This window comes from Halyomorpha halys, unplaced genomic scaffold (genome assembly GCF_000696795.3).
Source record: "Halyomorpha halys isolate HHAL.00 unplaced genomic scaffold, Hhal_1.1 Scaffold70.1, whole genome shotgun sequence".
In the NCBI taxonomy this organism is placed as follows: domain Eukaryota; kingdom Metazoa; phylum Arthropoda; class Insecta; order Hemiptera; family Pentatomidae; genus Halyomorpha; species Halyomorpha halys.
The window spans coordinates 1,145,222-1,159,502 of record NW_027108636.1 but is presented as its reverse complement, the minus strand read 5'-3'; positions in this window follow the sequence as shown (position 1 = coordinate 1,159,502).

Here is a 14,281-nt window from a genome sequence, read left to right as displayed (position 1 = left end):
AGATACCGTTCCTTCCACAATAAACTTCTCAACCACCCAAATTCACTTGTTTCTAACCTGGCTTCTCCTTCAGTACCTAATAATCCTCCTAGGCGTCTGAAAAGAAGATGGCCTCGAGATCTTCTTCTCTTGAAATGTTATTGGAGTTCTATCAGTGGGTAGATTCTCCACATGTTTGTATCATGTTAATATGCCACCTACAGCAAATTTACTTGATGTATATATGTGTATACAGTTGTAAATACCAATAAATAAATTATTAAAAAAAAAAATGTATTCTTTGAATATCCTAGATAAAGTTGAACTATTTCCTAGTATATGGGTAATTTTTCCTATATCTAAAAGAACCCAAAACTAAATCGTAACTTCTAGAGCAGCCGCATTTAACGTTGTAATAATTAATGACAGTACCGCCTGTTAGGGTCCAATTGGGAAGTACTAAACGAAGTTCTGAACTGGAAGACTTATTAATTAAGCCGGGAGCCTACTTAAATCAACGCACTGCAGCAACTGACGGTACGTCAATAGAGAATCCCATTTATCACAGTCCCCTCTCGAACTTCCACGGGCTGGGGTGATTTCGTTTGTGATGAACTCTGTGCCGCGATATGCAAATACTGAACCTTTTCCATATTCTGCTTTCATTTGCGAATATAAAAAAAAACTTGGTGGTCATTTCTAAAACAGTAAGGGCTTATTTGAATTTTAAAATAAAATTTAATAATCTATTAAGCCGTGCTTTGACAAAATTTCATTTGAGTTGGTATGAAACGAATCTTTAATAGATATATAGTCGGTTATTATGGAAAGATTCCCAAAGGCCTTAAATAATTTTAAATGACAAACTAATTCAATAACCTAGTAATCAATATAATAGATAAAAATTATTAATAATTATTTTCAAATAAATATTTTTATCAACTAATACAGCCTACCTCAAAAACAACACTGAAAGAATATATATTTAATGATACAAGCCAAGGATGTAACTGGCACTTTTTCGTTAAAATCGATTTACTGGTTTTATTAAGTGCCCCTTAATAGAGTAGATTTTTCACATTTTTTTTTTTTCTAAAACGACTCTAAAGATTTTGACTAGGTCTTTATGTATGATTTTATTTGGGACATAGTAAGGAGCATTGAGGATTTTACGAAGGATTTTGGATTGTAAGGATTGAATACGAGGGGAATTCGAAGGTTTAGTGGAGCCCCAAAGCTCAACTTCATATATCCAGATTGGTCTTATTACAGTCATGTAGATCAGTCTTTTGTAATGTGTTGGAAGTTTTGACCGTTTGTCTAGTAAGAGCTGTAATAGTCGAAATCGACGTGCAGTTTCCTGTCTTTTCAGTCTGGTGTGAGGATTCCAAGTTAATCGCTTGTCCAAATGTAGTCCAAGGTAGCGGATCTGTTCGACAGGGGGATGAGTAACATCGTTAAATGAAACTGTAGGGCAGTCAGTAGGTTTACGAGGAAGGGTAAAGGTGATTTGATGGGATTTGTTGGAATTTATCTTAATCCTCCAATTACGACACCATTCTTCGAGGGCTCTGATATGGGATTGGAGATTTTGGGATACAATTAATGGGTTATTATTAACAGCGAGTACACATGTGTCATCGCCATACGTGGTGAGGATAGTGTTAGGATTGGTTGGAATGTCAGCTGTATAGACGGTGTCGAAGATGGGACCAAGGATACTACCTTGAGGAACACCAGCGGACTGAGAATAGAGGGATGAATAGGAACCATTGTGGTTTACTTGGAAAAATGATATTTAGATATAAAATGGTTTTTAGCATTTGAAACTTCGTCTTAGCTACTATTGTTTTAGAATTCAATTTATTTTAGATATTATTATGAAATATAGTACTACTACGAAGATTAACGTCATTAACTGCATTATAGAATATAAAACTAGCTTTAATTTGAGTGCTAATAGACATCTGTACGTCAAATGGTTCCTCAGATAAAAATTTCTCAAAATAAATTAACTAACTACTGATCTTCCAGTATATATTTCATGAAATGTTGCTTTTTAAAAAGCTATATCTCAGGGACTATTGAATGTAAATAGGGCTTCTATTAGGGCTCATATTTTAGAAAATTTACTCTCCTTTAAATAATGTTTTTTTAGATTTTGTAGTGTTGGTATTTTTAAAGATACAGAGCTCTGAAAGAAAAATAATCTTTCTTAACGGTTTGAAAGAGCCGCCATTTTTATTCAACACAAAGATAAACATAACTAACTATTTTTTAGTAAATTTAACTAGCTTTAATTTGAGCGCTGGCAGACATCAGTACGTCCAATGGTTTCTGAAATAAAGTTTTTCATAAATCAATTTATTTTAGCAAATATCATGAAAACTACTATTCTTATGAAGGTAAAGGTCATAAAGTTATTTATAGTCCATTAAACTAACTTTAATTTGAGTGCTAATAGACATCTGTACGTCACATAGTTCCTGAGGTGTAGATATCTCAAAATAAATTAACTAACTACTAATCTTTCAATAAATTTTAAAGAAATTTTGCTGTTTAAAAAGCTATATCTCGAGAACTATTGGACGTAAATAGCTCTTTTAGGGCTAATATTTAAGAAAATTTACTCTTCTTTGAATAATGTTCTCTTAGATTTTCTAGTGTTGTTGGTAGTTTTTAAGATATAGAGCTCCGAATGAAAAATCAATGTTTTTTTAAGTTTTCGAATTAACCGCTATTTTTAATTCTCCCTATCTATAATTGGCAGACTCATTAATTTTGACTAGTAATTATACATATTTTTCATTAAATTAATCAAAAATTGGGGTGAAATAACTGTCTGTTTTCTCCTCTTGGGCTCTTTTAATATCACTTTTGGAGTTTTTTTCCAATAATATCTCCAATATAGATCCTATTAATATAGAATTTATGCCTTCGCATCGGAACGATTTCGGAAAAGAGGAATCCTTTCATAAAATATCAATGCATGTTTTTACAATAGATTTTCCTGTAATCAATGGCGCGGAATCTGTTAGATAGTGAAAACCATTCCGAAGCGGGATCGGGTTTTTTGTTGGAGCCAATCGACTGGGAAAATCGGGGTATTGGGATGGTAGTTTTAAACTGTCTCTAACAGGCGAGGGTATTTTTTCTTTTCTGTGTTTTTGTACCTTTTATTTTTCAATTCGTATAACCGAAGCTGTTATTATTTATATCATCGCTGTACATTGCTAAGGGTTTTAACTTTTTTTTTAGTTTTAATTTATTTCTAATCGATGTATCTCCAGATAGTACAATATCCCAGGAGGAGAAAAAATGCAGTTAATTCACTCCTATTTTTAATTATGAAAACTATTTAATATTTGTAGTATAAATTGATGAGTCTGCCAAGTATAGTTAGGGGGAGTAAAAATGGCGGCTGTTTGAAAAATTAAAAAAAAAAAAGTTTTCATTCAGAGTTCCACATATTTAAAATTACCAACAAAACTAGAGAACATCGTTTAAAATAAAGCACATTTTGAATTTATCCCTAATTGAGTTATTTGCGTAAATAATATTGGCATTTTTAGTGGTATCTTAAAATTTAGATACTATCTACAGTTTGTTTAATGAAAAATCATTCCAGGAAGTTAACCCTTTCCCAAATATCTCATGATTTTAGAGTCCCTTTTTTTTTTTTTTTTTTTTTTTTTATTTCAGTGTTTCGACCAGTAGGGCCATTTACACTGGATTTACGAATTAGATTACAATTAACATGTTCACAAAGTTACAATTACAAAGTGAGAAAGTTACAAATTTACAATTACAATTTACATTTTATAAAGTTACAATTAGAATTGACGTAGTGAGTAAATTACTATATTAAATTAAATCGGGATATTGGGATGGTAGTTTTAAACTGTCTCTAACTGGCGAGGGTATTTTTTCTTTTCTCTTTTTTTGCGTATAACCGAAGCTGTTCTTATTTATATCATCGCTGTACATTGCTAAGGGTTTTAACTTTTTTTTTTTTAGTTTTAATTTATTTCTAATCGATGTATCTCCAGATAGTACAATGTCCCAGGAGGAGAAAAAATGTAGTTATTTCACTCCCATTTTTAATTATGAAAATTATTTAATATTTGTAGTCTTTTTTTTTATTTATTTAATGAAATTTACAACTGTACAAAATAATACAATAAGTAAATATGTTGTATGTTTCATACACACTTGAAAATCTTGGGAAGGAACCACCCATCGGTGCTACTTCAAACATTAATTTAAATTAGAAGGTCCCGTGGCCATCTTCTTTTGAGACGCCTCGGAGGATTATCAGGGATTGTTAAAGATGAAAGATTAAGAATTAATGGGTTAAGGAGTTTGGAATGAAAAGACGCATATGTGTTTTGGGCCAATTCTGCAACAAATGGGATGTTAACGTCTTTGTGAATGAGTTTATTTGTAACGTAATAAGGACCATCAAGGATTTTACGTAGGATTTTGTATTGTAATGAGTGGATACTGGAGGAATTTGATGGTTTGGTGGAGCCCCAGAGCTCCATATGTCCAAATATTTGTAGTCTAAATTGATGATTCTACCAAGTATAGGTAGTGGGAGTAAAAAATTGCGGCTATTTCAAAAAGATAAAAAATATTAATATATTATTCGGAGCCCAATACATTGAAAATTACCAACAACACTAGAAAACACAAGAGAACATAATTTAAAATAAAACAAATTTGCTATAATATATGCCCAAATTGAGCTATTTGTGTTTTATATTTTCTGAGATATTTTTTAAAGCACTATTTCATAATCAATGCACTGAAAAATGAATAGTTAGTAAATTTATTTTTAGAAATCTCAATCTTAAAACCATTGGACATAAAAATGTCTGTTAACATTCAAATTAAATCTAGTTTGATGTATTAAAAAGTTGTTCATATCAAATATCTTCTTAGGAGTTTTCATTATAGTAGACAGAATGAATTTACAAAATGTTGATTTCTAGTTGTTCGGATAAAATTTTGTCAAATATCATATTTACCTTTAATTTGAGCACTAGTAGACATTTTCACGTTATATGGTTCATGGGATATATTATTTCATAAATCATACTTTTTGCCCGAACAGTTAGAAATCAACATTTTGTGAATTTATTCTGGTGAATATCATGAAAACTACCTCTCCTACGAAGATATACTTCATAAGCTACATTAAATTACCTTTAATTTGAGTGTTAATAGATCTTTGTACGTCGAATTGTTTTTGAGATATAGGGTTTCTAGTGTTGTTGGTAGTTTTAAAAATTAATATTTTTTAACGTTTTGGAACATCCGCCATTTTTATTCCTTCTTACTATACTTGGCAGACTCATAAATTTTGACTACTAATTATACATAGTTTTCATTAGAGTAATCGAAAATAGGGGTGAAATAACTGACTTTGTTCTCCTCTTGGGCTCTTGTACATGCAACTTTACACGTGTATATAGATATTTACAATATTAATTATTTTAACATTATTTATAAATAATTCGTGTATTCTGTGAAGTATTTATTAAACGTTTTACCTACATTTTTAATTAATTACATATAAGTTTCATTTCCTAATTTTTAACATATCATTTTTTTTTTAACATAATTTTCATTATTCACATATATTTACTTGTTGGTAGGAAGATATGGTGTTCCGAAAAAAAATAAAATTTTGAAACAACCACCATTTTGTATTCCACCCAAATATTGGCAGACTTATCAATTAAGAATAGTACCATAAGCATTTTGTATTATTTTTTAAATGAGAATATTTATTTCTAGCTTTTGATTTAGGGTTGTTTATCTCTATGATAAATATATATTATTCATTCCAAAGGGGCAATATTAAAATATTAATGTATTCACATAACATATGTCCTTCTAAATAAATGTCTGATCTTGAAAAAATAAAGAAAAAAAATTGTCCCTTCTGTTAGAACGACACCAAATAGTGCGACATTTGTGACCTTGTGTGACAGTGTCGTTTGTGAAAGCTTTGTGCGACAGGACCTGACAGTGAAAGCCCTCTGGGAAGGAGATAAGCTATCGCATCTAGCCAGCTACTTGTATTTATTCCTATCTCATTTCTTCTTCCTTGACACCCTATTCTTCAGATCACCTGGTTCAAAGATCAGTTCGCTTAATTAGTTGAGTAAAACTCTAGATAATTTTTAATATTATATCTTTGATGCGTTCATAAGGGCTTAAGTCGAAAATATGAATTTTTCAGTAGGGCAAAAACAAAGTTCAAAACATTATTTAAAATTTAATTATTGATATTTTTGTAATTGTTATTTTAATAAAATAATATAGTAGTAAGTCTATCTGAAGCATAAAGACCTTATTACCAACCGGTAGCTCTGATTTGGTGCTATAATATGACATTATCTCCAAATGCTCAAAAAGTGACTTAAGTCCTTATGACCGCGCATCAAAGATATGATATAATAATATTCCTTAAAGTTAAATTTTTTTAATAATGAGAAGATACTTGAATGTGGATAATATATAAGAGGAGAAGAAGATAGGGGGGGACGTTCAGAGAATAAAACAAATAAGTTAGAAAACTTATTTATTAGTGGCAACGTTTCGGCCAAAATTTGTAGACTTCATGAGGGAAAAGTTCAATGATTAAAGTAAGTAATTGTACAGAATAAAAATAGATAAAAATAAAATAATGAAAAAAGCGAAATGGGAAATAAAAAGTATAAATAGGTAATTAAAATAACACAATAAATGCAAATAAGTTATATAATGCAAAGAAACAACAAAATATGAATATTTTAATATGATAATAATAATTAAAAAAATAAAGTTATGGAAAATCAAAGAGAAAGAAAATATACATAACTGATGAAATATGTAAGTAAACTACTAGAACAATGAAACAAATTATAAAATTAAGTAAAACAAAGAAGTAATTAGACAATATTAATATATGGTGAACAAAACTAATGACTTGAGTAAGAAAAAATAATAAAAGAATAAAGAAGGAGGTAAAAGAAAGAGAAGAAAAAATGGAATAAAACATAAGATACATCTGCTTGGAGGAGAGCAGAAAACCAAGTGAGGTCAGCGGCGCATGCGGTAAGATTGTGAGTTAAAAAGAAGAAATGACGAAACTACCAGAAGGTCAAGAATACGTTATGTTACTTGGAAGAGTAAAATTAAGAATTTGAAAATGATTTAAAAGGAAACATATAAAAGGGTGATGAAAAACTATTTAAAAAATATATGAGAACATAAACTATAGTAATTGGGCCGTACCGTAACTCAGATGGTTAGGCCTAGGTCAATCGTTCTGAGATCTACGGACAGCGCCGGTTCGAATCTGGCCTGTGCTCTGTTTCATAATGAAAACTAATAGTATTGGTTCAAAATACAAGTATAGAAACAACATGGTAACGACACTAATACTTATATTTTTTCATAATAGGGAAGATTATTAGTGATATTACTGGAGTTAAAAAGTACTAAAGTACAAGTTACTATTGTACAAGTTAGTGTAATTGTATTAAGTAAAATCGGCATAATTAATAGTATCAGTATGTACTTTATTATGAAACAGGGGCCAGGTGGCGTTGACTTTTTTCATTAAGTGGCGGTCCTAGAAAATGAAAAACTTGACTCCCCACAAAGTTTAGAACAGGCCTGTAGTTAACTCGGAAAACATCACCTTCGCTGCGGACTACCTTAAAGAAAGCTATAGTAATTTAAACTTAACCTTATAAACTATGGTATTTTTTTTTTAAATGATCCCTGGGTCAAAAATACATTTTCTAACTTCATTTCTTTACAAAACCCTAATTTTTTTAGTTCTGGGATTTAAAGTTGATAACACGTTGGGGAAATATACATACAGAAAATGATAGAATTATGATTTAATTATAATATAGTTTGTCGAAATTCTTTGGTACAGATATCGTTTTTTACCTCGTCTCTATTTTCGAAATCATATAAAACAACAACAATTTTTTTTTTTTTATTTTACCTAACATTTATCCACAAAACGTCTAAAACCTTCACGATTAAAAAAGTAACCATATATATTTAATATAAATCGAAATTAAATATATGACCTACATAAATTATTTTTTAGAACCCCTTAAACTTATTAAACGTTACTAAATAATTATTGAAACTATAATTGCAATATTGATTCATTGCTGATAAATGTATATACATATTACAGAGATAAGTTATAAGAAATTCCAATTTCATAATTAGATTTCTTTGAATTTTCAAATAATAAGTTTTTTCAGGGTTCATCTTTCTAATAGCTTGGAATACTACCGAAGGGTATCTTTTTCACAAAACCTTCAGGTCATTACAGCTTCTCACATATTCTTATTATAATTTTACCTTAAATATAATTACACATTACAAGAAATAAAGAAAAAAAAAACTTTCTTAAGGGGGATTATTGTTCTTCCATTTTCTTCGATTTATGGCTGTTTTCTTTTCGTAAATTATGAACATTATAAAAAAGCTTTTATATAAGAAGTGATGTTTTCTTCACTTAACTTACGTTCAAAAATTAGTTCAAAACTGAAGCGAGGGAAGGTAAATCTTAAGTGTAACGTAATTTATTGATAGTTTTTTAAGTATATTAAGAATAAAACTATTCTTGAGGGTTAAAAAGTTATTTTTGTGTTTTTTATCCATGACTCAAATTTATTTATTTTTATTAAATAAACTATTTATTATAAACAACTATATTTATTTTTAAAAACGTACCACTATTTTATTCTATATCTATATGTATTTCACATTATTATTTAATTTTTATCCCAGTCATCATACTAAAATATATTTTCAAACATAATAAAGTTGTTTTACTAAATATTCTTTTCTATAAAACTAACAGGTCGTGTGAAACGACCCAATATACAAATATATGTTCTTTGAAAGATGAATTATTCTATGTATATTTTTCTAATGGAATTTTTCCCAATCTCGCAAGTCACACTATGGAAGTTATTAAATAACTACTTAAAATAATAAATACTTTGATCAGATTTACTAAATGTATTATAATGTACAGTTGTAAATAGCAATAAATAAATATTTAAAAAATAATAATAAATAAAAAATAAAGAATAAAAAAGGAGATACCTAATGAATTCTATATATAAATGTTTGCTTTAATGGCGGCACAAAGCAAAAAAAATAAAAATAAATAAATATTTTATGTATTTGAAAAGTTTCCCTACCGTTCCTAAAAAAGTTTTACTTCAAAATATTTCCTTAGATTCATAAGTTTTTTTTTTCTCACTACTTTAGTGTTTTCTTAGTACTTTATTTATTTTTTGTTGAATACCATTTATTCCGAAGAGCCGGTTTAGCGGGGTTCGACTGCATTTCAGCTAAATGTCCACAAGAATGGAAGGTAGCCGTGTAAGGACACTTTGCCTCCAGCCAAGGACTTGAATAATCCTGTCTGGCCGATCTGAAGGACTGGAACAGGACACCGCCCGCCTAACATGTTCGACACGTCCGCGCTCCATTTACAAATTAAATTTGTCGGAGCTTTATGGGATCCGTTTTCAAATTGTTTCGGGCCAAATCTAACTTTGATTCGAATTTTAAAAGGCATTGTTACTAATCCCTTTCAAATAATTGAAATGATATTTTTTTTTTCAAGTGCGTGACCGAAACATTTATAGCCGTTTGAATTGGTCACTTTAATTGATTTTTTTCTTTTTCTGAGATTTATCTTATTTTATTTTTTATTAAACATATATTTATTTAATAAATATAAAATTTACTATATTGTTTTGGGATACTTGCTTATACAATACAATATTCCTGAAACTAATTACACATTACAAACTTCTCTGTTTCTCATTCTGGTCAAACAAACAGAAGAGCAAAAAAATATTCAATTAAAACAAGATGAAATACATATCATTGGGTAGCATGATATACATATCATTGATTTATATTTGCATTAATATATTTATAGTTCTTTTGTGTTTATATCTACGAGTTGTAGTATTCGTATAATTTCATATTTCTGTGATTAAAGGGTTTAGTGATTTGGGGCTAGACTGGAATAAATTATGAGTCAGTTTATATATCCAATCCTCTACGGTGTAATATAGATAGTTATTAATGATCCTGAGGCATTTCTTTTGAAATACTTGTAATTTTTTTTATATTAGTTGAACTAATAAAACTCCATATGGGGAGACATACGTTAAGAGGGGTCTTAATACCGCTTTATTAAGTATTAATTTATTTCTATTGGATGATTTTGATTTGTTTTAGCAAAAGGGACTTTGGGATTATTTAAATTTATGGTCGATGAAAGTATAGGCCGTAATTTCTTTTGAAGTTATATATATTCGGCAAAGTGAAACAATTAGTTAATTGACGACATAGAAATATTGAATTAATGTTAACATTACTGTCAGTCAATTTAGAAACCAAATTATATGTTTTAATTAATATAATAATTAATATAGGATTATTTTTTAATTTTAGTTTTTCCTTACAAATCTGGCACCCGGGACTGTTAAACAAGATCCATAAATATAAAATTCCTACCCTTTGCATTACTTCCTCATTATCCTTTTATATTTCTCTGTCAGATTATTTAAAGTTAATCACAAGAGCGCTTATTCATCCATCTTTGGTTAGCCTGCTGGTGTACCTCAGGGTAGTATTCTTAGTCAAATCCTTTTGATATATTCACTATCCTCACTGAAAAAATATTTTCAGAAACTAAGATTTATCTGTGTACCAACAGAAGGAAAACTCTAGTCGCCATATGTCATTTAAATATAAACAAACAATTTAGGATTCCCACTGTTTAGCTATTTCTAAATTATTATATAGTTTGTAGTTCTTTAAATCGACAGAATGTTTTACAGAAATCCCGGATTTCTGTTCTGCAGAGCTTAAAAATGTTAAAACAGATGTTACACATCGTTATTATTTGTTACATATATGTCTGTAAACATGCCGTTTCCCAACTGGAACGCAAGTCTCTCTTCTCGGGTTCTCTCTACCCTTGCATAACTTGAAGTTTGAAGTTGAAGGTGATATGATTTACTCTGGGGAGAAAGTGTTTTCGATTTTTTTTTGCAGTTTGCATTATTATTTTCAATAATATGCGAGGAAAAAATCATGGAACTACTCATCGATAAATTTCGTTGGATTTTTCAGATCATTTGAAATATTTCGCGGAATCACCCATAACTGCAAAACACTTTGAGTGGATATGTACAAATACTTGGTCTGGAAACAGCCATTTTTTATTTTTATTATTTTATTTTTATACCAGATCGGCCTGGTGGGCCTTACATGGTTGATATAACCTATACTATAAATATATTTTTTAACAGTTGATTATGAGGGGGTATAATCATACAAATGACACCCCTAACTATATAAAATGTTCTTATTAAAAGAAAAAAAAAGAAAATAAATAGATAAGAATAATTCTTCTTAATAAAAGAGGAAAGTAAAATTAATAACAAAAAATAATGATATTGGTACACTTAAATAAAACAAACAATTATCTTATAATAGTAAAAGGAAACAAGTTAATTTGAATAAAAAAAAAATAATGAATAATAATAAGTAAATAGAGGTAATGTAACCATGAATTAATTTTATATTTATTATAAATTTATAAAAGAATGTCCTGCAGCAGTCTGGGCTTCAGTCTTCGGGTTGAGGTTGGGTTTCCCGGATTGTAGGTCACTGCTGCTTTAACTGTCGGCAACTGGGAGTGGAACTTCATGAACCGTTTTTTGATTTAATCATCTATTAGCTCCATTTGTAATTCGCGATGCAATTGGTTATTTCTTATGAATCAAGGAGCATTAACTGCGATTCTTAGGACTTAGTTTGAAAAGATTTTAGTTTTTTCCTTTTCGTAAAGTATGCCGCTCCCCAGACTTCACAGCCGTACATCAGCAGTGGCCTGAGGATTGTTAGTTTGATGTTGATATGGTGATTGAAACAGCCATTCAAAACCATCCTAACACTATCCTCACCACAGTTGCCAATACACTTATCTACCATCAGTGAATAATGACCCTTCCATTGCATCCTAAACCCTCCAATCACACATTACCACACTTGAAAAATGGTGTCCAAACTGGAGGATTGAAATAAATAAATAAATCCCACCAAATCATATTTATCTTTCGTCGAAAACCCCAAACTTTCTGCCCCACAGTATCTTTTGATAATACCTCACTTTTTCTTTTCGAACAGATCCGTTACCTTGGACAACATCACAACAAACGACAAACTTGAAATTCTCATACAAAACTGAAGACAGGAAACTGCTCGATTCCGACAATACAACACGCTATTACTAGACAAACGGTCTAAACTTCCAACTAATTACAAAAGACCCATTTATGACTATAGTAAGGTCTATTTGGACAGAGTTGAGCTTTGAATCTCCACTAAACCATCGAATTCCTCTCGTATCCAATCCTTACAATACAAAAATCTTACTACGTCACCAATGAAGTCATCCTTCAGGACCTCAATGTTCATATATTGCCGAGTTGGCCAAAACCAGATACCAATGATTACCAACTGTAAATATCAAGATATAAAATCGATTAAACTACATGGAGCTTTGACAGGATAAGTACAACTACGGTGTCATTTTACTTAAAAACTATCCTCACATCTTTCTGTTTAAATTCATACTTTCTGTTTCACTCAGATGATTTCAGATTATATTTGAATTATCGCCAAGGTTGTGTAGGACATTATTTAAGGTAAATATTTTTTGCACCGAGCGACCTCAAAACCATCTGATCAGGACTTTAGATTTAACATACAATGGCCTTTGTCGGTACCTGCAGTCCATAACAGGTTCTAGGCCGTTTCTTCACGATCTGCTTCTGTTTCAAGATCAAATGGTTAAAACGTATTAAAAATTAGTAAAAAAAAATATTAAGATTATATCACTTTCTTATATATATTTTTTATTTTATATGCATATATAAAGATAGATAGAAAATATTTTGGGACAAAGTCTCTTTAGTGTAACAAAAATGCACAATTAAAAGAAAATAGGTCTAACCAGAAACTAAAAAATAAAAATAACTTAGTTATTTAAAGTATATCATGTCTCCAAGATAAATGTTTTTTTCTTATAATTTATTTATTGATATTTACAACTGCTTAAAAATATATACAAGTAAATTTGCTGTGTGTGACATAGTGACATAGTACAAACATGTGGAGTATCTAGCAATTGATAGAACTCCAATAACATTTCTAGAGAAGATCACGAGGCCATCTTCTTTTCAGACGAAGGATTATTAGGTAATGAAAGAGAAGCCAGGTTAGAAACAAGTAGATTTGGGTAGTAGGGAAGTTTATCATGCAAGGAATCTACTACCATCTAATTCCACGATTATCTATCAATTTTTTTACTATTAAATTATCAGTTAACAATTTTTCATTATTTATGATTTAATTCAATATTTTGTATAATTCCAAATTTGTTTGTATACTATTCCTTTTTAATTTTATGTTTCTCTAAATATTGTTGTTATCTCCTTTGTTCTATAGCCCTCATGAAGACCTGAAACTCAGGTCGAGATGTCGGGATAAAATAAATAAATATTATTTTATTTATTTATGTTGTTCTTTGCTGACCGCCCCCCCCCCCCCCCCCGACAAACTTTTCCAATAATTAATCTACAGTCAACTATCTACATATCAAAAATTCTGTCTAATTTTATATACAAAAATAGAGCTGAGGTTCAAGAATGATTAAGTATCTAAAATAAAATGTCTTTACAATGTTTCACCAAAACAGTATTTTTCTCTGAGAACAACATTCCGGCAAGACAAAATCAGACTGCAAAGTAGATGCAGTCCAACTAAGTGACACAAATAATTCATTAGTCGACTTTAAATCGGGGATTTAGTGGTTTAAAGAAAATTATAATTATAATTAATTATTGTTAAAAATCTTTGAAGAATAAAGATAAATATAAGCAGCCGGTTTAACCCTGAAAGCGATCGTTGAAGGATTCGCTTAAATAAAAAAACAGATTAAAATAATTTAGGCCATGGTTATATTTCTTTGTGATTTTTTTATAGTGTAATTTTTTATATTAATGATTAATAATAAATATAATAAAAAAAACTAGTTTTCAACAGGTTTTTACATATTCATCGATTTTTGTAAATTTTCCTTGTAAAAAGAAACGCAATTAATCCAATTTTTTCTTTTAATTGAAATGTTGATTAGCCTCGAAATGTATCTCCAATTTAAATCTGATTATTTAAATAT